General features: G+C 36.7%; 1 pseudogene; it reads right to left on the bottom strand.

Moving 5' to 3' along the window:
• Positions 1-25,179, bottom strand: part of LOC131400317 (ATP synthase subunit f, mitochondrial-like) — a 36,004-nt pseudogene extending 10,825 nt beyond the window's left edge.
• Between the last annotated feature and the right edge of the window lie 1,139 nt (positions 25,180-26,318).

The following is a 26,318-nucleotide window of genomic DNA, read 5'->3' as shown; positions in this document are numbered from 1 at the left end:
GATAGAAGATTGTAGAGTCTTTTACAAACATAAGGGACATTATTGGTCCAAATTGAGTACGGCAGGAGCCCAGAATCCATCTCAGAGCTTCACCTTGTTCCTTACCAACACCTCTTACAATAAGGATGTGGGTTGAGATAAAGCTCAGGATCAGGGCAAGTTTCAGGGAAGAGATAAGGATGTCTGTTTTTCACATTATTTGGGAATGGCTACATCAAAGCAACTTTGACAAAATGTCACATAGACTTCAAGAGACAAACTAGTCTATAGGCATAGGACAGAACTTAGGTCCCTCACTTCATTAGTATAGAGCTCTGCACTTCCATTTTTATTTGGCAAGGAACCACACACTACTAACTATAAGCAGTACCTAATGGAGGAAATAATCTTACTAGGAATGACATGTCTTGTATCTGGAAGAGGTGTTGGCCTTATTCTCACTGACTTTAAACACACGCAAAAAAATGATAATGGTATGGGTTGGTAGAGGGACAGGGGGTTTTTTTGCTCTCTCTCTTTTTTCTCTTTCCAGTTGAGTAGGATTATCATAAATCTTACTTCCTTTAGAGGACTGCTTATGGTTCTTCACTTATATTTAGCTGTTTATCCTTTTTAAGAATACCTGATAGATCATCCTTATGTGAAAGAGCCAGACCGTTAAAAATGGATAACTGCCTAACAAACTATATTCTTGTCTAATTTCTATCAAATGATTCTGTCTGGCATTAGCAAATACTCTCAACAAGAAAATCAGCAAACTATTTTATTCTTCTATATTAATTTTGGCAACAGATGATTAGCTGCAATTAGGTAACATGTTATCTTAAGTAAAAGAAAGAAGTTTAAATTTAAGAAAGTAAATTACCTCATAGGTCTTGATTCTCTTTCATCTTCCTCTTAAATCTCTATCATTGCAAGGAAAGTAAATAGCAGGTTGTGTTATGACGGATTAGCATCGGCAGATGCACAGCTGGGCATAACTAAGACAGTTGTTGGAAGCCAAAGTTCTTGTGGATTACCTACATCTGTTGCCCAAGTTGCCTGTGTCTATTGACACTAATGATAATCTTCCTTCTTAACAGGCTTAACACGTAAGATGTCTCTGGGGGCTTTTTCAAGAGAGGCGCTGCTTTTCTGTTGATTTAGAGATCTACCTGTCTAAACTATGACTGCATCCAAGCTATACAAACTCTTCCTGTGTATATTTTGGATAAGACTTGATATCATTAAAAAAAACTATTAAATGCCTCTCTTTTTTTTGGATATAAATCTGAATGAAGGTGCCGCTGGCAAACTGTTGGCTTTATTATTCCCTGTTCCTATGAGTCATTGTGCCTAATTTCTGAGGAAAGTCCTCACTGAGGTTCTTTTAAGGTCCTCAATACACATTTTTTTTCCCATTTTAATTATGCAAATTAAAACTGTGCTTATCCTGAGGTTTACTCAGAAGGCAATGACACTTCTATGCTTTAGGCTTCCAGAAGTATAAGGATTTGCAGTCACTGAAGTAATCTCCTGCTTTATTCCAGATTCTCTGCCTCTAATTCAGACTCTTATAGATAAATATTAAACTCTTCCTGCAAAAGCTATAAATCTTCCGGTAACTCTCATGGCAACATTATATAGAAGGATTCTTTCCTTCTGGGGGTTGAACTAGCAGATCATAATTTATCCAGTACTATTATCATCTTAAAAATTTTTGTCATGCAGAGTCCCATTAGGTTAAAAAATGTCTCATCATTATATTATACAAAAGTCCTGACTTCTTGCTGAGCTGGCTCTTCATCCAGTTATAAACTATATCTAGGGAGTGACATTTCAGGATCAACATTGTGCACATAGAATGAACCTGTTCCTCTAGTCAAAACCTATTCTTTCCTTGAGAAACACTGATATGCAAATTATTTTTACTGATAACTTGGGTCAGGGCTGTATATACCACAGCAACTAGACAACCGCTACAGTTGAATAATGTAAAGGATACCTTCCAACCCAGTTCCTAATATGGTATTTCTAACCCTCTCAGAACCTCCATTTTGTTTCTATCACTAACACTTGTAGTTACAAATGAGATCAAAGCTGGTTCACTGTGTGAATAAGGTTAACTACCGCTTTGGAAGTGAGATTGTGGTCAGCTAACTACTTTTTTTCACCTGAACTTGTTTTTCATTCCCTCTTTGTTGAACCATTTCAAAAGAAAATTTTGGATCTACTCTGAACATCCCACAATCAGGCTAAATGTTTAGGTACCAAAATCATTCAAATGTTATTGTGTGGAAAGTAAATTTTATATCTACAGTAAAGTTTACAGCTACTAGAAAGGAAGTGTTGTGCTTACTCATCACCCCCAAGAGAATGCTTTCTTCAGAATGAACGGCTTCTCTTCTTTTTTAAGGAATGGGAACCAAACAAACGGCAAAGGAGACTGAGCTCTGGGACTGAGCTCAGGGGAAGATAGGCTATACGTAAGAGGGATTTTGCCAATCAAAGAAATGTTGGTAGTCATTGAAGAGAGTCACGTTTCTTTAGTCACCTTGAGTTTTATGACAGCCTGTATAAATTGGAAAAAGCTTACTTGCCTGTGCTTGCATGAGCACAGTGAAAGGTGTGAAGAAAATATCCCAGAGTGGTTAACATTGGTTACCTTAGTGGAGAGACACAGGTAGTGGGACAGAAGAGAGATGTTTAAGTCTTTTTTAAGACTTTATACTTTTAGAGCAGTTTTAGGTTTACAATAAAATGGAGAGGAAGGTACAGAGATTTCCCATATACCCTCTGCCTCCACACAGGCATAGACTCCCTCATTATCAACATCGCTCACCAGAATAGTACATTTTTTTGCCAAGGATGAACCTATTTCACACATCATAATCACTCAAAGTCCATAGTTTACCTTACGGTTCCCTCTTGGTGTAGTACATTCTACGGATTTGGACAAACGTATAATGACATGTATCCATCATTATAGTATCCTACAGGATACTATATTTTTCACTGCCATAAAAATCCTCTGTTTTCCACCTATTTATCTCTTCCCCCTCCATAGCAACTATTGATATTTTTATTGTCTCCATAGTTTTGCCTTTTCTAGAATGTCATATTGTCGGAATCATGCAGTTGTAGCCTTCTCAGACCAGCTTCTTTCACTCGGTAATATGTATTTCAGTTTCCTCCACGTCTTTTCATAGCTTGATAGCTCATTTCTTTTTTTTTCCAAGTTTTATTGATATATAATTGACATATAACATTGTATTAGTTTAAGGTGTACAACATAATGATTGACATGTGTATATATTGAAAAATGATTACCACAATAATTTTGGTTAACATCCCTCACCTCACAGTTACAAATATTTTTTTCTTGTGAGGAGAATTTTTAAGATCTACTCTCTCACCAACTTTCAAATATACAATACGGTATTGTTAACTATTTCTTCATTTCTTTTTAGTGCTGAATAATATTGCATTTTCTAGATGTACCACAACTATTTATCCATTCACCTATTAAAGGACATCCTCGTTGCTTCCAAGTTTTGACAATTCTGAGTAAAGCTACTATAAACATCCATGATCAGGTTTTTGTGTAGACATAAGTTTTCAACAACTTTGGGTAAATACCCAATTGTGCGATTGCTGGATCATATAGTAAGTGTATGTTTAGTTTTGTAAGAAACTCCCAAACTGTCTTCCAAAGTGGCTGTACCATTTTGCATTCCTACCAGCAGTGAATGAGAGTTCCTGCTGCTCCACATCCTCACCAGCATTTGGTGTTCTCAGTGTTTTACATTTGGGCCATTCTAACAGGCGTGTAGTGGTGTCTTATTGTTGTTTTGTTTTGCATTTCCCTGATGACACGATGTGGAGCATCTTTTCAAATGCTTATTTGCCATCTGTATATCTTCTTTGGTGAAGTGTGTATTAAGGTCTTTGGCCCGTTTTTTAATTGAGTTGCTTGTTTTCTTATTGTTGAGTTTTAAAAGTTCCTTTATATTTTGGATAATAGTCCTTCATTAGATGTGTCTTTTGTAAATATTTTCTCCTGGTCTGTGTCTTGTCTTCTAATTCTCTTGACAGTGTCGTTCACTGTCAAGAGATGTTTAATTTTAATGAAATCCAGTTTATCAATTATTTCTTTGATAGATCATGTCTTTGGCATTGTATCTAAAAAGGCATCACCATACCCAAGGATATCTAGGTTTTCTCCTATGTTATCTTCAAGGAGTTCTATAGTTTTGTGTTTTGCATTTAGGTCTATGATCCATTTTGAGTTAATTTTTGTGAAGGGTGTAAGGTCTACATCCAGGTTCATTTTTTTGCATGTAGATGTCCATTTTAACTTTTTTTATGTATCTCTGTGTTGCTTTTTTTGTTATATTACACATTTATTACTATTATAATTTTAAAAATCAAACTGTGTTTTTAGTGAACTTACTTTACTAAGAAAAGTTGGTTAAATCTTTGTCTCTAACACTGCAATAGGTGGTAGACTTTTCATTAACCTGTATTTGGATTAACAAGCATGGGATGTTGTAGATAGTGTCACAACCACAGAATTACAGATGTGGTTTTAAGATTGTTTCTATATTTCATACCTCAATATAATTGAGAAGCCCCAAACCACAAAAGTGATTGCACATACCTCTGGAACAGGTGAAAATATGCTTTGAATATTGCAAGATCATATGAGTACACTGCTAATATTAAATGGAGCCTTTTCTCTCTGGCTTATCATTTTTCACCAGAGAAAGAGAACATTTCATATAAGAAAATTAGGTAAGAAAAGAAGCATCTTGTGCAGAACTGAAGATTTTTCCCTTCCAGACAAAATCAGGAAAAAAATTCCCTGCTCTGAAAAATTCAACTGCTTTATCCCAACATATAAAATTCGAAGTCAGAAGAGACTTTGATGATCACCCTGATACAAGTCTCCTTTTACAGAAAGTTCAAATGAAATCTGTAGGTATTAAGTGGCAACCCCAAAGTCACACAGCTGATAAGTAGTATCCCAGTTACTGATTTTGTTTTCAATTACGTCCTCCAAATCCTGCTCTTGGAAATTTTGGAGCCACTGAGGATACAGAAATGTGGAATAGAAGTGTCCCTCAAGGTTCTTTGCCACAACGTTGTAGAGCAAAATGGACAAATGTGACTTTTAGAGTTCTTTTTTCATGGAAATTCTCCGCAACGTGGAGAAAAAGGAGGTACCTTATAAGGAACATCTATAGCTATAAACAAATGTAGATGTCCCTGAAACATAGTAGAAGTAATCATGTGTTTCTTTATAGGACATTAATGTTTGCTAAGTTGTGCCATTATGATAATCATTGGAATGTATAAATACTTCCTATAACTAAACAGAAACTCAAACTCGCTTTGAAATTATCAAAACAATGGACTAATCATCAGCCATATTTGTGACCTCACATCCAATTGTCATGACTGTATGGTTTGAACATTTTGAGAAATACTATAAGATGTCAAACAATGTAAACAGAGAATATTAAAAAGGAAGAGTAATATGAATTTGTATAATAGATGAAACATTAAAATTCTGATATTGTTTGCTTATGGCAAAGATTTAATGAAGAGAAAATGACACTATTAATTCATTCTCATGATAAAGTTTACCAGAGGAAAACAAAACAAAACAAAACATATGGACATGAATCATTTTCCATGACAATTTTTATACGCTGCATGATAAACAGCACCCTAAACGTTAACTTCGTCTTAGAAAGAATCAATGTAATAGCGCAATTCATTTCAAATCATTCAGCCTACAGAAAGAATCTTATGTGGTCAGTCATAGTAGGCATTATATATTACTTCCAAAAACCACATGGGCTTCCATGTTGTATTTGTTTTATTTCTTTTATTTCCTTTGTAAATAGTTACCAATTCATCTCCATCTGAAATGTATTGAGCTCCCAGTCATTTCTCATTATAAACCATATCTTGCTTTTACCTGAAAATTTGTAATAACAAACAATATACACCATTTATTAAATTCCAATTATGAGCCAATTATTAGACTCTTTACATGGTACATCATTTACTTCTCACAACAATACTGTGACACAGCTATCATTCTCCACATTCAGTAGATGAAGAAACCAAAGCTAAGAGAAACTAACTTGACCAAATTCATGTATTTACTGATAGGCTGAGCCAGGATATGATCCTAAATCTGTCAGAGGCTGAAGGAAAGTCTACGCTCTTTCCACTATATTACATTTCTCACTAAGAAAATCATGGCATCCTGGATTTACAGTGTGATTTTCTCCAAAAAAATCCAAGATTCTTTCTGATTTGGGCCTTACCATAAGAAATCCTTCATTAATGTAACATGCCTACTGAAGGGCCAGGCATGATTAGCCTGTATCCAGCTACCTCCACACCTCTCAAGAGCATTAGCACAGCCCTTGACTCTTTCCCCTTTGGCCAACAGCCCTTTTCTCTGCATCCCCAAATGCTTTTAGATTCTCCTAATTATTGCATTCTTCTTTTCTAGAAGATCTTGATTCAACTTCTATGGACAATCTTTGCCTACTGAAAACTCCAGTAGTGTAGGACTTCTTTTCAGCATCTTTTCTCTATCAAGATCTTTCATTTTCAATTCCATGACCCTGGCTTTGAGTATCTGTGTCTTCTTTACTGTTTTGGCTTCACCCTCAGTAGGAAGAAATTTGTACCCACAATGGAGCTCCAGGAGAGCAATATCTTTTCCTTTTCTCTCCTCACCATTCTCTTATTACTAGTTATATTTGTCCTCTCCCTTCTCACAGTACTGTAATTGCTGGTGTCCTTCATATAGTGTTTCTTTGATTCTATCTTGAGTCTGTTTGTGCTTTTGGCAATCTAGAAATCAAAAAGTATTCTTTAAGCTTACTTTCTCCTTTATCATGGTGGATAAAGTACATTTAATACACATAAAGATGATGATGAGTCAGTCCTGGTGGTCTAGTGGTTAAGATTCAGCATTCTCATTGCCACAGCCTGGCTTCATTTCCCAGTCAGGGAACCATACCACCCATCTCTCAGTTATCATATTGTGGTGGCTGCATGTTGCTGTGATGCTGAAAGCTATGCCACCGGTATTTCAAATAACAGCAGGGTCACCCATGGTGGACAGGTTTCAGTGGAGCTTCCAGACTGAGACAGACTAGGAAGAAGGACCTGGCCACCTACTTCCAAAAAAACTGGCCATGAAAACCCTATCAATAGCAGCAGAGCACTGTCTAATATAGCACCAGAAGGTGAGAGGATGGTGCAAAAAGACCGGGCAGGGTTACAGTGGTGCTATGAGTCGGAATCGACTCCACGGTACTCACAATAGATGATGATTGTCTCTGGCAAGAAAGGCAAATGCAGCAAACTACCGGCAGGTCAATAATGCAAGTCCTTTGAGGTTCCAACCTTATTTAAATATTGTTAGGTTCGCAAGTAGAACCATAGTCCTTTGTAATTTCCTTCCATAGCTGTCTTAGTGAACTGCCCATTGTGCTCAGGTCTACTCCCTCTGGGCTATGAGAGTTCACTTTTTTCATTTGTCTGCCTGGAGTACATAAAAGACCAGGGGTCGCCAGTTGTTGGCATAATGTTAGTAAATTTCCACTGACCATCACAAGTATCTTGAAGCAGCTGACAGATTATAATCAACCCAAAGAACTAGAGAAAAAAAACCTAGGAGAATTTTAAGTAATAAATTTCTTAATTCTGCCTTTTCACCTATGTTGTAAGGTCAGGATCTACCTATCCACCCTCAGACAACGGATTATTGTTTAAGGAAATTGAATATAACAGAAAACAGTCAGAGGTGAGCTCTGAGGTCATGTTGCTAAAAAGTGCTGATAGAATAATGCAGCCCTCTACAGAAAAAAAAAAAAAAAGGATACATATTAAAATAAAAAATGGTCAGGGCCAACTTTCCTCTTTTCTGTGTACAAGCAACACCAGCATTTGATGAAAGGCATAACGTAAAGAGTATTTCTGCATAACGAATATTTATAAAAATACAATATTATGATTTTGAAATGAATGGTGCAATTGTGAGCGTCTTAAAATTGTTTTATCTTAACATTGGGGACTTTTTGTTCATCTGTGAAAGTAAAGCTTTTGGGTGTTAAATCTGGAATAGTAGGGATACTCTGAGATATAGAGAAAGAACCAGCATAACTGTGTATGCAGATTGATTGTCCCACTGTGATGCAAATACCTTGGGAGAGTGGGGAAAGCATCTCATCAAGGAAGGGTATTAATGAGGTCATAGTGATGCGGTATGAACCTGGGTGGTCCAGCTCTTAGTTAAGAGCAGCCACTAAGCAGCAGTTGGGCCACTTTAATGCTTTTGATTTGTTTTTAAAATAGCACAGCCCAAGCCAAGGATTGCTACCCTTTTAAAAAACACTAGAAGATTATGGACAGAAGATTATGGACAGTGAGTTTGAATCACCTATCAGGAAATGCTGAATAGTTTCCTGGAACCTTGAGAACAAGGCTGTTCTGTGTAATTTCACTTTCTCTCCTCTGTTGTTTGCAGCTTTGTTTCAGATGTGAAACAGAAAATATCATTGTTACCTTCAAAACATTATTCACCCTAGCTCAGGGTCTTCTTTAGAGGATGCTGATTATTTGAGATGGATAAGCTGTTTTGACATTGTTGATCACAAGAGACCTACTGACCTGAATGGTAGCTCTGTGGCTGATTTCAAGCCCAAAAGGACTCTGGGAAGCAAGATGGGCAGCCACTTCTCCCCTCTTGGTCCTTTGGCTTTAAAATATGTTGGACATTATTTGATCCCACGCCATGTTTGTCACCAGCGTGCCAATACCCTCTATCTGCCAGCATTTCATGTCTTAAACATGAGTTTTGCTTCAACTGTGACCAAAGCTATCAAAAATTCTTATAGAATAAGAGCTGTCAGAAAATCATCAAGGTTAAGCTTAAGACAATTTTGAAAAATTTGGAAGATATAGACATGACTTGAACTGCTTCAATAGTGAAAGAGTAAATATTTAAAATGTAAACATTGTATTCAAGGCAGGACTAATAGCCACTGGGCTTTAAGGTAACTTTGGGCCTCAAAGGCCTCCTTTTATTTCCTAGCTATCCAGAGGCCTGTCTCCTTTGATAAAGAGTGAAGGACTTCACAATGGGAATCCTCAGTGATTTTTCATTCATTCTGAATAACTAACTCATTCTATCTGGACATTACACAGCTAGATAAAAATTGCATTTGGTGTAGAATGAAGCAGCATGACTTCTGGAAATCCAGACTGCTAATATCCCATCACACAGGTTTCTACGTTCTATGTGATATAATTATGTAATATTTATTTGATCCAATACTGTGACTGACAGTCTCAGGAGCTTTAAAGAAGTTCACACTGAGGGAAACAAGAGAAGAAATAGCTCAAGGCGTCCTGATGAAGTAGCTTAGAGTGAGAAGTCCTAGAATCAAAAATGAGCATGTGCTTGAAAGAAAAAGTATTTTGTCCAGATCTAATGATTTAGGAAGATCACTAGACTGGATGTGTTCAAAGAAAAGCAAAGTGTACAAGTTAGAAATAGACCCCTATTGAGGAAAATAGTTCAGTTTTTATCTGTTTGTTTCTTTTCCCTTGCCATTGTGCAGCCAGTGCATGTATTAGAGAGTAAAACCATCCTGCTAGCCTTGCCCCAGTAGATTGACCCAGGAATTAGTTGGGTTACCTAGAGACAATCATGATCGAGGTTGGGCAGGAGGGAGTATACCAATTCTGAGCTGGGTTTGGCTGTCCACGTTGACCGTTGGTGAACCAACCCAATCAAATCCTCTATTTTGAGAAGTACAAATGCTAAGTAAAAAAGAGAAGGCAAATCATTTGAGCTCAGGACATTATCCTGAATGACACTAAGCTATATTCTGATTTTCTATGTCATGTTCAATAATAACTACAATAACAGCAACAATTAGTATTACTACTGTTGCTGCTGCTCGTGGTGCTCTTATGAAGTAGCTACCATTTATTGAGAATCTTCCATGGGTCAAGCACTGCAATAAGAATTTTACGTGCATTATCTTGTTTAATCCTCGTTCATCCCTATGAGGTGGATACTATTTTTATCCACAATTTAAAGATAAAGAATCTTGGACACTAAGAGCTTCAGCAATTTGCCCAAGGTCACACAGCTTGGAAGTGGCAGAGCCAGGATTCAAACCTAGGCAGATATCCAAGCCTTGGAAACATCAGTAACCAGAGTGACTATGCAACTCATGAGTGACCTCACTGCCTCATTTTCTCATGGATTCTTTCAATAAACCTCCATCCCTGAGGGTAATCTGGCTACGTCTCTTTCTTGCAACTTTAAAGATCCTAATACCACCACTTACATTCTCGTTCTTAGTAGTGGTCTATTTTAAAATGGGGTTATAAACCTCTCCAGTGTGAATCAGGAAGAACTGGTAAAAATAAATATATATTGGATAACTACTTAATTCAGGACATTCTGCTAGGCTGTGTGGAGGATAGTATACAAAGAAGCATTATAGGTGTTTTCTGGCTTCACAGAGTTTACAATCCTGGTAAAGTGTACTGTCTATTGTTTACATAAAGAGAAAACTCACGATACGAGAAGTGTTTGGGAATAACGCTAAAAGCTCAAATTTAATAAGGACATATTATGTGCCAGACACTGAGTGAAATATTTAATGTCTTTTATCGTATTTATTCCTTACACGAACACCGTAAGGTAGGTGCTATTGCTATCTCGTATATATAGATAAGGAAACGGAGGATCAGCAACAGTGAGTATTTTGGTCAAAGCTGCCCAGCTAGTAAGCAACAGAACCAGACCTAAAACGCAAGCTGTCTGACTTCAGAGACAGCTCTTCACCAATAAATGGCAATTGTTCTTATGGCAAATGTCTAAATAAGTGGCATAGTTAATAAATATTTGGGAATACAGGAGAGGAAGAGAAATTTTCCCCTAGGCTATAAATGATAAATATATACTGGGTGTGAGTTTTCATTATTATGTAAAGTTAGCTGTACTTTAGAGTAAGCAAACTTGATATATTAAAACGGAAACTTGCAAAACAGAAACATTAGAATAAGAACGTTTGCATTACAAAGGCTTATTTGCTTCACAAAGAATCATCTCAGGTTTCCTTTAAATAACAGTCTCCCCTATTGTGCTCAGAAAATGATTGGATTCCACACACACACACAAAGTAAAGGAAAGAAATGAATGTACACAACGCTTCTGTAATATGACTATTTTATAAAGTAGGATACAACTTTACCAAATTTCGTATGCAAACTCCAAGGCTTCCAACAAAGACCAAATAGATAAGAAAAAAAAAAAATCATCTTATTTGGTTCCCTCATTTTATAGATGAGGAAATGGAAGCTCAGGAGAGGTGATTTGGCCAGTTATACAGCTAGTTGGTGGCACTCTCATTAGCGGTTTGCAAGATCCATGTCTTTTGTCCTCCAATCTTGTTTTCTTTAAACTATACCACTTTACTGTTCTTTAATAAGAAGCAAAAATAACATCAGTAAATTTTTGGTAAAATATTCTTACTTCTCTATTGTTATAACGCATGGACATATACGATCCTGAATACAAGAGAAGAGGGAAGCCATGAGGTAGCCCATATTAACCTGGATACTCCAATCACAACAATTCAAGTTTCACTCATTTCTCTCACCCAATTTCTCTCACCTTGCTAAGGGTCCCCAGGATGAATAACATTCATATATCTGAAAGCTAAGAAGGTAGGTACTTGGTTGGCTCTGTGACTCTATTCCTTTATCAGTGGAGCCTCAAACGCTTCCAATGTAATGCAAATGTATGTAGTTGCTTCGTGTAAGTGGTTCCGAAAAGCTTTCTCTACCACTTCACCAGGGCTGATAGATTTACTATATAACTTCTTGGAGTAATATTTGTAAAAGGTTAAAGGTGAAATGCTCTGTTTTCACTGCTGATTTGTTTGAAGAATAATATAAGCAGTAAGTAAGTGAGGTCTGCAAATAAGCGATAAAGTCCCAAGAAGAATTTTCATGTGGATGATCATAGATGAAGTATAAGCATTTACTCTCTTGAATTGTGGTGAATCTAATAGCCTGTAGCCTATGTGATTGGAATTTCTATCAACTCAATACCCGGTCCTCATTCTTAGGGGTGTTTGACTCATATCATTTATATTTTGGTCTGGTTCATTAAACATGTAATTTATTGGTTATTAAAATGCCCTGCAGTATTTTTCCATTACAGAAAAATATAAAAAGTGATTTATGCAGCTTGTGTGTAAATTGATACATGTCATAAAGACAAGAGTTGTAATTTGTTTCCAAATAGTATTTCTTTACTATCAGAACTGGTTACAGCTTTCAAAGCCTAATCACAGCAAAAACTTGATTAAATCCATTGGTTGTATCGGTTTGGATGCAAAAAGCTCCCTTCATAAAATCTATTGCTCTAGATAGTGTGTACTACTCTTTTAACCTTTGGTCACAGTGTGCACCTGTGCAGGTTGACACATAAAAATGGACAAATCAAAAAACAAAGAAAGCTGCCTGGCCCACATGAGGTTACCTATTTCATGCTTTATTTCCCCAACAGTCATTTCTAGCAGCAGGGCGGACAAGACTAAAGAAAAATAGTGAATCAAAGGAAGGACAAAATGAAATGAAAATGAAGGACAAACATGATAGGATATTTGCAAGGAACATCTCTTTGGTGTTATATCTATTGATCATAAACAAAAATCCAAGCCTGGGGTTTATGGCTCTGGATCATCAAACCTCGTCTTGACTTATAGTGGCTGCCTGAACTATTCCTCCCCAAACACGAATGTTTGCTTTTTCTAAACAGAATATTTCTCACCATAAAAGAGAGCATTCTCATTTCAGGAAAAGGTCAAGTATGGATGAAAATTCCTTGCAGTACTAATGACTTTTTCAATCATATTTCTCCTTTGAATACATATAGCTTCTTTCCTTCCAGAATGTCCTTTGTTTGCTTTCAGCTTCTCCTTTGCCTGCATTGCTAGAGCTATGCGTATGTGATTCTAAGGCAAATAAGGGGCTTGTCATTTCAGAGCCATTAATTTCAGTAAATAAGCGTTTGTTGGGTTTTAAGTATTTTATTATTACATTCATCATGCATTTGGTGCTCTTTTACTCCAAATAATATTTTGTAGGGAGAATTTTAATATCACTTAGACTCCATTATCATAAATGAATGCCAGCAATGTTCTGAAGAGCTGCGAATTCTGCTACTTCACCTTTTACAGCCATAAACTCATTCACCCTACCCATCCTAATGGGGCTGGATTAATGAAGCTTTCAAAAGTACAACATTTGGTGAAAATTACAGAAGTACCTGAAGGACTTGGTTATTTGCAAATTCACTAGCAAATAATATTGTGATTTTGGCTGCTGACTAGCATGTATGTCATATCCTGTTGTATTGCTTCCAAGATGCACTGCATTCCACTCTCTGTCATCCACACTAATGAAGACGAGCGGTAAAACAGATAACACAAAGCAGTAGGTGACTCACCGATCTCATTAACCTGGGGTGTAGAGAAAAAGAGATGTAGGAGCTGCCACAGGAGAGGAGAGTAACTTATTTTTTCCTCCTAAGGGTAGTCATAAGAAAAAAAAATTCAAATACAAATAATTTGTCTTTGAAAATTGCCCACCTTACTCATTACCTGCTTTTCCCAGGAACTAGAACCTCTGCTCATCTTCTAGTTGCCCAGGACCCCCACAGAGCTATTTCTCCTGTTCTCCACAAAGAACCTTATGCTCTGCATATTTCTTTGCTCTCATACCTATCCCAAATCAGAGTATGCCTGCTCTATGTTCCATTTCATTTCATCACTAAGTTATGAGTTCCAAGGTAACATAGCACACATCTTGCTATTTTGCCCCCAACACGCCCACAGGAGACCAGATTAATCAGGTATTTCACTTTTTCTTACTAAGCCCAGAGTCAGCCTCAGAGCCTTTCTCAACAGTTCAGGCAGTCATTATCACTTCAATGAAACAAAAAAGTATGTAATAAAAATTATATGATTTGAATAGAAGGATACTTTCATAGTTTGATAAAAGGTATCACATAAGGGTTAGCTGTGAACCATTAGACACATTTCCAATAAAATCAGAAGGAAAACACAAGGATTTTTATTATCACTGCAGTTATGTAGCATTGGAAGGGGGATCATGAGAACTAAAGAATTCAAAAGTCTTTCTGTAGTGCAGGTAGAGAGTAACAACGTTGACCAATTTTAGAATTTGCTAGGTTAAAATAAGCATGTTAAAATGGCTAGGTAATCACTGAAAATTTTTTAAAAGATCAGTCAGGCCCAAAGATTACAAGAAAGTAGAAACAAAGGAAATAGAAAAAAAAATAGGACAAACAGAAAATGCATAATAAAATAATTTAAATAAAAGCAAATATCTCAGTAATCACTAAAAATATAAATGGGCAAAACTCTCCAGCTAAAAGACAAAGATTGTTCTACTAGACTTTTTTTTTTTAATCCAATTATATACATTATAATGTTAAAGCGCCAGCCTGGTGGCATTGCAGTTAAGTTCACACTCTCCACTTTGTGGCTGGGGGTTGGCCGGTTCAGTTCAGATCCTGGACATGGACCTACTCACTGCTCATCAAGCCATGCTGAGGCAGCATACCACATAGAGCAACTAGAAGGATGTACAACTATGATATGCAACTATATACTGGGGCTTTGGGGGTAAAAAAGGAATAAAGGAGGAAGATTAACAACAGATGTTAGCACAGGGCCAATCTTCCTCAAAAAAAAAAGTTAAAATTAAAGGATAAAAACATTATACTCCGCAACAGTAAAAGAAAGTGGCTATAGATACATTAGTACCAGAAAAAAGAGACTTTAGTAATAAAAAAAAAAAACTAAAAAACGCTGTATTAGAGATAGAGTCACTACATAAAACAAAGGCCTAATTCATCAGAATGATAAAGCAATTCTAAACTTCTATTAATCTTGTAACATAGCCCCCAAAATATAAAACAATGACAGAATTACAAACAGAAGTTGAAAAATATATCATCATAAGAGATTTCATCATACTTGTCTCAGTAATTGACAATTTGAGTAGATTTTAAAAATAAATAGGGATATAGAAGATTTGAACTGTACAATTAACAAACTTGATCTAATGGACATAAATAGGATATTGTAACCAACAAGTGTAAGATATACATTCTTTTTCCAAGCATACAAGGCACATTTAAGAAAACCAATCACAAGCCAGGCTGTAAGCATGGCTTCAACACATTTGAAAGGATTGGTATCATACAGACTACATTCTTTGATTATAATATAATTAACTCAAAAATCACATACTTTTTTATAGGGTGTATGTTGCAATTTAACTTTATCCAGCTTTATTGAGGTATAATTGGCAAAAAATTATATATATTTAAGGTGTACAATGTGATGATTTGATATACATATACATTGTGAAATGATTACCATGATAAAGCAAATTAACGCATTCATCACCTCACATAGTTATCTTTTTTTTTTTTTGGTATAGTTAGATAACTTAAGATCTGCTCTCTTAGCAAATTTCAAATATGTAATACGGTATAATTAACTATAGTCACCATGCTTTACATGAGATCCCCAGAACTTATTCATCTTATAACTGAAAGTTTGTGCCCTTTGACCAACATCTCCCCATTTTTCCCACCCCCAGCCCCTGGTAATCACTGTTCTATTCTCTGCTTCTATAAGTTTGACTTTTGTAGATTCCTCACACCTGTTAAGATGGCTATTATCAAGAGATAACAAGTGTTGGTGAGGGTAGGGAGAAAAGGGAACTCTTGTGCACTGTTGATGGGAATGTAAATTGGTACAATCATTCTGGAAAACAGTATTGAGTTTCTTCAAAAAATTAAAAACAGAACTACCAAACAATCCAGCAATCCCACTAGTGGTTATATATCTAAAGGAAATGGAATCACATATAATTTTATATATAACAAGAAAAATCCATTATTGAAAATTAAAAACAAACAAAATTCCAAATATCTCATAGGTCAAAGAAGATTTCATAATAAGAATATGAAAATACTTAGAACTGAATGATCATGAAAATATTATTCATCTGAATACAGGGATACACCTAAAGTGGTATTGTGAAGAAATTTTGTAGCCTTAAATTGGTATATTATGAAAGAAGAAAGGTTGACAGTAATGATTAAACCATTGATCTCAAGAACTTAGAAAAAGAATAGCAAAATAAATCAAAGGAAAAAAAGAAATAAAAGTAATATTTAATGAAATAGAAAGCAAATATAAAATAAAGAGGATCAATAAAAGTATGAGTTGGTTCTTCGATAATTTTTTTTTAAATTACAAACTTGTAATGGAATTAATCAAGGAAAATAATATTAGAAATGAGAGAGAGGGGCTGGCCCAGTGTCACAAGCGGTTAAGTGCACGCGCTCCACTGCGACGGCCCGGGGTTCGCCGGTTCGGATCCCGAGCGCGCACCAACGCACCACTTGTCAGGCAGTGCTGTGGCAGGCGTCCCATATAAAGTGGAGGAAGATGGGCATGGATGTTAGCCCAGGGCCAGTCTTCCTCAGCAAAAAGAGGAGGATTGGCAGATGTTAGCTCAGGGCCGATCTTCCTCACAAAAAAGAAAAATGAAATGAGAGAGAAAGGGTACAAATAAACAATATTAGGAATGAAAACTGAAGCATAACTATAAATGTTGATATTAAATGGATAATAAGGGGATAGTATATACATACCACTTTTTGATAATAAATTTGAAAACTTGAATGAGTAAATTTCTATAAAAATATAATTTATCAAAACTGACTCAAGAAGAAATAAAAAGCCTGAATAACCCTATGGCTGTTAAATAAATTCAATTGACAGTAAAAAAAAAAAAAAAACTTCCAATGAAGAAAACATCAGGCTCTAAAAGGTTTCTAGAGAAACTCAATAAACAGGTTATTTCAGTCTTACTCAAATTCTTCCATAAAATAATAAAAGAAAAACACTCCTAATTCATTTTATAAGGCTAACATAGTAGTTATATCAGAACCACACAAGAATAGTTCAAAAAAGAACCTGTATGCTTTGGTGAGAGTGTACTTTTTTCTCACCACTTCACAAAAAAAAAGAATGTTGATCCTATAATAGTGAACCAAAATAATTGCCTTGTGATTTAACTAGAAAATGGTGATCAGTTCCCCCATTCCCCTCAGTGGCTAATTCCAACCTTTAATACTATTCTTTTCAAGCTCACTTCCCTTCCCTTGCCTCCTGCCTTCACTTCCTTTTTCAGAGATAATATAGAGGCCATTAAATCTAAAATCTCTCAACATTATTCCATCCCCAACTGTTATAATTTATCTATATCTGTACATATAAAGTCTTTCTCCTCCCATTACAGAGAAAGAAACTAAGGTAATCCCTCCATTTGTACTGTTTCCCATCTCCTCCAGCACTTTATTCCATCAATTATTCCTAGTTTGTCCTGTATCTTCAACATCTGTCTTTCCATTCATTCTTTTCCCTCAGCCAATTTCAGTTAATCACACCATCATCCATCTGCTCATTTAGGCAAATTAAAACCTGGGAGAGGTTCTTGGCTCCTCATTCTCCCTTGCTCTCTCCTCTTCTAATTCTACACAATAACCGATTCTTGTTCCCAATTCTATTCCTGAAATATTTCACACATTTTCCCTTTCTTTCCATTCCATTCCCACAGCCACTGTCTTGATTCAGGCCTTCATCATCATTCACTTCTAGATTGATACAGTGCCTCCTAATTGATAGTATGGTCCAGAAGAAAAGTATGAATCTTGGAGTCAGGCTGTGTTCAGATGCCAACAATGTATTTTACTATAATTGTGACTTTTGTTTAATTAACCTTATTTTCCTCAGCTATAAAATGGAAATGATAATGCTTGTCCTTAAGTGTTATTGTGATGATTAAGTGATATTATGTATAGGAAACATTTAATACTGTGCAGTGCATAGAGTAGGCACTCAAGGAATGTTAATTCTCTCTCTCCTTATAGCTTATTCTCCTCCAGTCTCTTATCTACACTGCTATAAAAGTGACCTTAGCACAAATCTGATCATGTCACTGCCCTAATGAAAATCCTTTGGAGGTTTTAATTTGTCCACGAGTTAAAATCCAAACTCCATTAGCATGGAACATAAGGCTCTTCATCAGTTCATCCTCCACCCTTGTCTTCACTCCTTCTTCAAATTCATGAACTCCTTGAACGCACAAAAAGAATTTGTCTTATCCATCTTTAAATCCCTAGGGTCTAACAACAGTGCTAGGTTCAAAATAAATACTGTTAGAATAAATGTTCATTCAAATAGATGTCTAAATTTTGAATGGAATTCACTTCACAGCTATAGAATAGTTAATATTAGGAATTCCGTGAGTGAATTTTGACGGGAGGTAAAAGTTGCTATTAAATTATGAAAAATGACATTTCTATTTTGACATGTTTGTTATTTTGTGATCGCAGGCATCATCAGTTTTTACTTACTCTGAAGTTTCTTAAACTGACAGGATAATATCAAGTGTTAGGAAAATCATACCTAAATTAATCATGAAGGGATGGATCAAAAAAAAATCAATGGCATGTAATGCAGGAGTCAAACAAAAAAGCAACATAGAAAACATCTTAGATAGCTTAATTTTGTGTGATAATCACGGTAGTTTCACTTTGTATTTAAAAAGGACTTTCCTTCTAAATATCTCAAAGTACTTTGAACCTATTACCTTGTTTTTAATGACAAAGTCCCTGGGAGACAAAAAGGAATTATAACTTGGGTAAATAAAACTTGCTTTGGACCCTTCACATTTTTTTTTGTTTAAAAATGACAAATGGAGCATCATGGCGGAGTGAGCTTTCCCGTGAATTCTTCCCCCACAAGATACAACAAAAGCAACAGCCACAGACCAACAACGGAATCCCAGACAGTGAAAACCTAGAGCGGAGGGATCCACACTGCCGCACATCTGAGAACGGAACGTGCTGGGCCCCCAGAGGAAGTGGGGAGAGGTAAGGAGAACTCCGCTCCCTCCCCATCAGATCAGCGATCCCGGTCCGCGCGGCTCCCAGAGAGGGGGGAGGGGCGGCCCTCGCGGGAAAACTGTAGCTCTTCGGGCTCTCTCAGCCAGTGGGAAACTCCCGCACAGAGGACTCAGAGGAGCCACAGGGCTACCATCAACATCTGAGCACCCCAGAGAGCAGATAAAGAGGGGCAAACGAGAAGCCTCCCACGTCAGGGACCCAGAGGGCAAAAGAGAGAGCTCCCCCCTCCCCGCAACCCGGAGTCTGCAGCTCGACAAGACCTAGTGATCCGAGGCAGACCTGAACAAAGTGGACTGGACACGTGGATTGCAGCGGGGAAAAAAAAAAAAAAAAAAAAAAACTGCGGACCGCAGCAGAAAAACTGGGGCAGAGCGCAGGGGGCTTTGACTACGCAGCCCTTTACCACCAGACAGTGGCGGCAGGTGGAAATTGCAACCAGAGACTTCCAGGATGAGGAAAATCAAAACCAACACAGGAACCACAATGCAAAAATATATGAAATCACCAGACCAGAAACAAAATGACAAGCACCCAGAAATCAACCCCGAAGACACAGAAATCCATAAACTAAATGACAGAGATTTCAAAATAGCTATTATAAAAACACTCAACGAAATACGAGACAACACAGACAAACAATTCAATGAGATTAGGAGTTTCTTCACAAAAGAGATTGAAATCATAAAGAAAAACCAATCAGTGCTGATGGAGACGAAGAACACAATGGAGGAGATAAAGGAGAATCTGGAATCTTTAAAGAACAGAGCTGACAATATGGAGGAAAGAATTAGTACTTTAGAGGATAGGAATACAGATATACTCCAGATGGAAGAAGAGAGAGAATTAAGACTAAAAAGAAATGAAGAAAGACTCCGAGAAATATCTGACTCTATTAGAAAATGTAACATAAGAATTATAGGTATTCCTGAGGGAGAGGAGAGAGAAAGAGGAACAGAGAGCCTATTCAAGGAAATAATAGCTGAAAATTTCCCAAATCTGGGGAAGGAGCAGGAAATACCAGTAAGCGAAGCCAACAGGACACCTATATATATTAACAGACAAAGGCCTTCACCACGACACCTAGTGGCAAGGCTAGCCAGGGTCAACGACAAAGAAACAATATTAAGGGCAGCTAGACAAAAACAAAAAATAACGTACAAAGGAACTCCCATCAGGCTCTCAGCGGATTTCTCAACAGAAACTTTTCAGGCTAGAAGAGACTGGAATGATATATTCAAAATACTAAAAGACAAAAACTTTCAGCCAAGAATACTCTATCCAGCAAAAATATCCTTCAAATATGATGGAGAAAGAGTAACTCTCTCACATAAACAAAAGCTAAGGGAGTTCATGGCCACGAGACCCCCACTACAAGAAATACTCAAGAAGGCCCTCAGGCCTGAAAAAAAGAAGAGAAAGGGAACACAAAGCTTGGAGGAAGGAGAAAAGTAGGTACACAAAATCAGAGAAATAGTAGATCTTTACCGGAATAGGTTAGCAACCACTTAAATACTAAACTCAAAGATCAAAGGATGAAATTCACCAAAAATAAATTTAACCTCATCACTGTAAACACACAGCCACAACACAAGATAGAATAAGGTATAACAAGTGCAACTTAGAAGGGGAAGAGGAAAGTGACTGAATTGACTTAGTATAAGGAAGTAGGAGGCTATCAGATAATGGACTATCTCATACACAAGATTTTTTGCCCAAACCTCAAGGTAACCACTAAACAAATAATCAAAGCAAAACCACATATGATAAACAAAGAGAAAACTAGAAGAGTCATAAGACAGAACAACCAAACTGAATTGTCAGTCCAAAACAAATGGGACAAGAAACAAGGGAAATGCAAAAGAACCAGAAAATAAGTGACAAAACAGCAAAATTCAGCCCTCATATTTCAATAATTACCCTAAATGTAAATGGATTGAACTCTCCAATCAAAAGATACAGAGTGGCAGGATGGATTAAAAAGCAAGACCCAACAATATGCTGCCTTCAGGAAACACATCTTAGCACTAAAGACAAGCACAGGCTCAGAGTGAAAGGATGGAAGACAATACTCCAAGCTCATGGCAAACAAAAGAAAGCAGGTGTGGCCATACTCATATCAGACAAAGTAGACTTCAAGATAAAACAGGTTAAGAAAGACAAAGAAGGGAAATATATAATGATAAAAGGGACACTCCATCAAGAAGACATATCACTTATAAATATATATGCACCCAACATAGGAGCACCAATGTACATAAAACAACTATTAACAAACCTAAAAGGAGAAATCAACAACAACACAATAATAGTAGGGGATCTTAACACCCCACTTACAGCAATGGATAGATCATCCAGACAAAAAGTTAATAAAGAAATATTAGACTTAAATGAAAAACTGGACGAGATAGACCTAGTAGACATATACAGAGCACTCCACCCAAAAACAGCTGACTACACATTCTTCTCAAGTGCGCATGGAACATTCTCTAGGATAGATCATATGTTGGGAAACAAAGCAAGCCTCAATAAATTTAAGAAGATTGAAATCATAACAAGCATCTTTTCAGACCATAAGGCTATGAAACTGGAAATGAACAAGGAAAAAAAAACTGGGAAAGTGACAAAAATGTGGAGATTAAACAACATGCTACTGAACAACCAATGGATCATTGATGAAATTAAAGGAGAAATCAAAAACTATCTGGAAACAAACGAAAATGATAACATGCCATATCAAACCATATGGGACGCAGCAAAAGCGGTCCTGAGAGGGAAACTCATAGCGATACAAGCCCACCTTAACAAACAAGAAAAAGCCCTAATAGGCAACCTTAAGTTACACCTAACAGAACTAGAAAAAGAAGAACAAACAAAGCCCAAAGCCAGCAGAAGGAGGGAAATAATAAAAATCAGAGCAGAAATAAATGATATTGAGACCAAAAAAACAGTAGACAGGATTAATTAAACAAAGAGTTGGTTCTTCGAGAAGATAAACAAAATAGACAAACCCTTAGCCAGGCTTACTAAGAAAAAAAGAGAAAAGGCTCAAGCAAATAAAATTAGAAATGAAAGAGGAGAAATTACAACGGATACCATGGAAATACAGAGGATTATAAGAGAATACTATGAGAAATTATATGCCAACAAATTGGACAATCTAGAAGAAATGGATAAATTCTTAGACTTATACAACCTCCCAAAATTGAACCAAGAAGAAATGGAGAATCTGAATAGACCAATAACAAGTAAAGAGATTGAAATAGTAATCAAAAACCTCCCAAAAAATAAAAGTCCAGGACCAGATGGCTTCTCCAGTGAATTTTACCAAACATTCAAAGAAGATTTAATGTCCATCCTCCTCAAACTATTCCAAAAAATAGAGGAAGATGGAACACTTCCTGAATCATTCTATGAGGCCAACATCACCCTGATACCAAAACCAGACAAAGACAATACAAAGAAAGAAAATTACAGGCCAATATCGCTGATGAACATTGATGCAAAAATCCTCAACAAAATATTGGCAAACCGAATACAACAATATATTAAAAAGATCATACACCATGATCAAGTGGGATTTATACCAGAGACGCAGGGATGGTTCAACATCCGCAAATCAATCAACGTGATACATCACATCAACAAAACAAAGAATAAAAACCACATGATCGTCTCAATAGACGCAGAGAAGGCATTTGACAAGATACAACATCCATTTATGATAAAAACTCTCAATAAAATGGGAATAGAAGGAAAGTACCTCAACATAATAAAGACCATATATGACAAACCCACAGCTAACATCATACTCAACGGGGAAAGACTGAAAGCCATTCCTCTGAGAACAGGAACGAGGCAGGGCTGCCCACTCTCACCACTCCTGTTCAACATAGTACTGGAGGTTTTGGCCAGAGCAATTAGGCAAGAAAAAGGAATAAAAGGAATCCAAATAGGTAACGAAGAAGTGAAACTCTCACTATTTGCAGATGACATGATTGTGTATATAGAAAACCCTAAAGAATCTGTTGGAAAACTGTTAGAAACAATCAACAACTACAGCAAAGTTGCAGGGTACAAAATCAATCTACAAAAATCAGTTGCATTTCTGTATGCTAATAATGAACTAACAGAAAGAGAGCTCAAAAAGATAATACCATTTACAATTGCATCAAAAAGAATAAAATACCTAGGAATAAATCTTACCAAGGAGGTGAAGGACCTATACAATGAGAACTACAAGACATTATTGAGGGAAATCCACGATGACATAAAGAAATGGAAAGATATCCCATGCACGTGGATTGGAAAAATAAACATAGTTAAAATGTCTATATTACCTAAAGCAATCTACAGATTCAATGCAATGCCAATCAGAATCCCAATGACATTCTTCACAGAAATAGAAAAAAGAATACTAAAATTTATATGGGGCAACAAAAGACCCCAAATAGCTAAAGAAATCCTAAAGAAAAAGAACAAAGCAGAAGGCATCACAATTCCTGACTTCAAAACATACTACAAAGCAATAGTGATCAAAACAGCATGGTACTGGTACAAAAACAGACACACAGATCAATGGAACAGAATTGAAAGCCCAGAAATAAAACCACACATATACAGACAGCTAATTTTCGACAAAAGTGCTAAGAACATGCAATGGAGAAAGGAAAGTCTCTTCAATAAATGGTGTTGGGAAAACTGGACAGCCACATGCAAAAGAATGAAAGTGGACCATGTGCTATCGCCATTCACAAAAATTAACTCAAAACGAATCAAAGACCTGAAGGTGAGACCTGAAACTATAAAACTCATAGAAGAAAATATAGGCAACACACTATTTGAAATTGGTTTTAAAGGAATATTTCGGATGACATGCCTACCCAGACTAGGGAAACTAAAGAAAAAATAAACAAGTGGGACTTTATCAGATTAAAGAGCTTTTATAAGACAAATGAAACCAGAATCAAGATGAACAAACAACCAACCAGCTGGGAGAGAATATTTGCAAAACATACATCTGACAAGGGGTTGATCTCCATAATATATAAAGAACTCACACAATTGAACAACAAAAAAACAAACAACCCGATCAAAAAATGGGCAGAGGAAATGAACAGACACTTCTCCAAGGAAGATATACAGATGGCCAATAGGCACATGAAAAGATGCTCAACATCACTAATCATCAGGGAAATGCAAATCAAAACAACACTAAGATACCACCTCACGCCCGTTAGAATGGCTATAATCACCAAGACAAAAAACAACAAATGTTGGAGAGGATGTGGAGAAACAGGAACCCTCATATACAGCTGGTGGGAATGCAAATTGGTGCAGCCTCTATGGAAAACGGTATGGAGATTCCTCAAAGAATTAAAAATAGAGATGCCCTATGATCCAGCCATCCCACTACTGGGAATCTATCCAACGCACCTGAAATCAACAATCCAAAGAGCCTTATGCACCCCTATGTTCATTGCAGCATTATTCACCGTAGCCAAGAAGTGGAAGCAACCTAAGTGTCCCTCGACTGACGATTGGATTAAGAAATCGTGGTATATATACACAATGGAATACTACTCAGCCATAAAAAAAGACAAAATCGTCCCATTTGCAACAACATGGATGGGCCTGGAGCGTATTATGTTAAGTGAAATAAGCCAGAAAGAGAAAGACAAACACTGTATGATCTCACTCATATGTGGAATATAAACCAACACACGGACAGAGAAAACTGGACTGTGGTTACCAGGGCAGTGGGGGTGGGGGGTGGGCACAAGGGGTGAAGGGAGTCATATATGTGGTGATGGACAAACAAAAATGTACAACCCAAAATTTCACAATGTTAGAAACCATTAAAACATCAATAAAAAAAATGACAAATGATTTTGTTTTTACTGTGTTCAGACTACTGAGCACTATTGGTGAAAATCATACAACTAGACATGTTGCTACTACTATACTCACTGTCACCATTGATCCGTTATCTACCTTGTAATCTCACTGCTTTCTTGTCGACTCACAGTACGTATTTTCCATAGCTGCTTCAAATCTTCCCCCATGTTCTGAAACCTCTGTGACCCCTCATCTCCAAATCTTCCTTCAGTATCAGCAGATAAACTTTCCTTTTTCTTTCTCATACACACAACACACACACACACACACAGCCACCAAACCTACAAACCTATCCTTTCTATTTTCTTTTCTGTAAAAAAAAAAAAGAGGTGGTCCTTCTAGCTAGTCAAACTCTCCTCCTCTCCTCTGGTTCCCAACTCTTCCATGATTCTCAGGGACTTTCCACTTCTGATTATCCCCTCTCCTTCATGTATTTTCATTTTCTCATTCTCTACTGGATCCTTTCCAACTTCATTTATAAATGCTTAAGTCGTAAAAGTACCTTAACCCAATCTTTCCCTCCTGATATCACCTTCTATCTTTCCTCCTCACATTTCCTGAAAAAGTTGTCTATATTTTCTGTCACAATTTTCCCATGGTCCACTACTCCTCAAACTACTTCAAGTTAGTTTTGCTCAATCATTCCATCAAAAAAAAAAATCCTCATAAGGTCACTAATGACTTCTATGTTGCCAAATTCGATGTACATTCTGTCCTCATCATATTTGACCTTTCCATAGTAATTGACAATGTTAATCACACACTCTATTTGGAAACACAATCTTCCTTTGTATCCTGGAATATCAGGAGAACAGTTTTCATATTTTGCTCCCTGTCTTCTCATTATTTTTGCAGACTAATTCTCCCCCACCTAAACTTGTGTTTCCAGTTCTCAGAGTTATGTCCTAGACCCTCTTTTCTCATCTCCTCTTTTCTCTTTTCCTCTCTTTTTTCTCAATCCCACTCCTCCTATGTTATCTCATTTAGCTCCATAGTTTCAGTCACTACCTACATACCAATGAATCTTAATTTGATATCTCCAAACTAGGGCTATTTCCCGCACTCTAGATCTGAACATCCAAATACTGATTGGACATCTGCATTAGCATTTCTCACTAAAACTTCTAATCAAGGACTCAAATCTATATGAAACTGAACCGATCATCTCTTACCCGTCTCTCCAAAAACTACTTATCCTCTACTTTTCCCCATTGGAGCACATGGCACTATCCACCAAGTTGATCAAACCCCAAATCTGGCAATTATCCTTGTCTATTTGCTTAGCTTAGCATTCCCACACGTCCAA

This window comes from Diceros bicornis, chromosome X (genome assembly GCF_020826845.1).
Source record: "Diceros bicornis minor isolate mBicDic1 chromosome X, mDicBic1.mat.cur, whole genome shotgun sequence".
Lineage (NCBI taxonomy): Eukaryota > Metazoa > Chordata > Mammalia > Perissodactyla > Rhinocerotidae > Diceros > Diceros bicornis.
The sequence above is the reverse complement of the archived record's forward strand: the minus strand, read 5'-3'. Positions and strand labels throughout refer to the sequence as shown.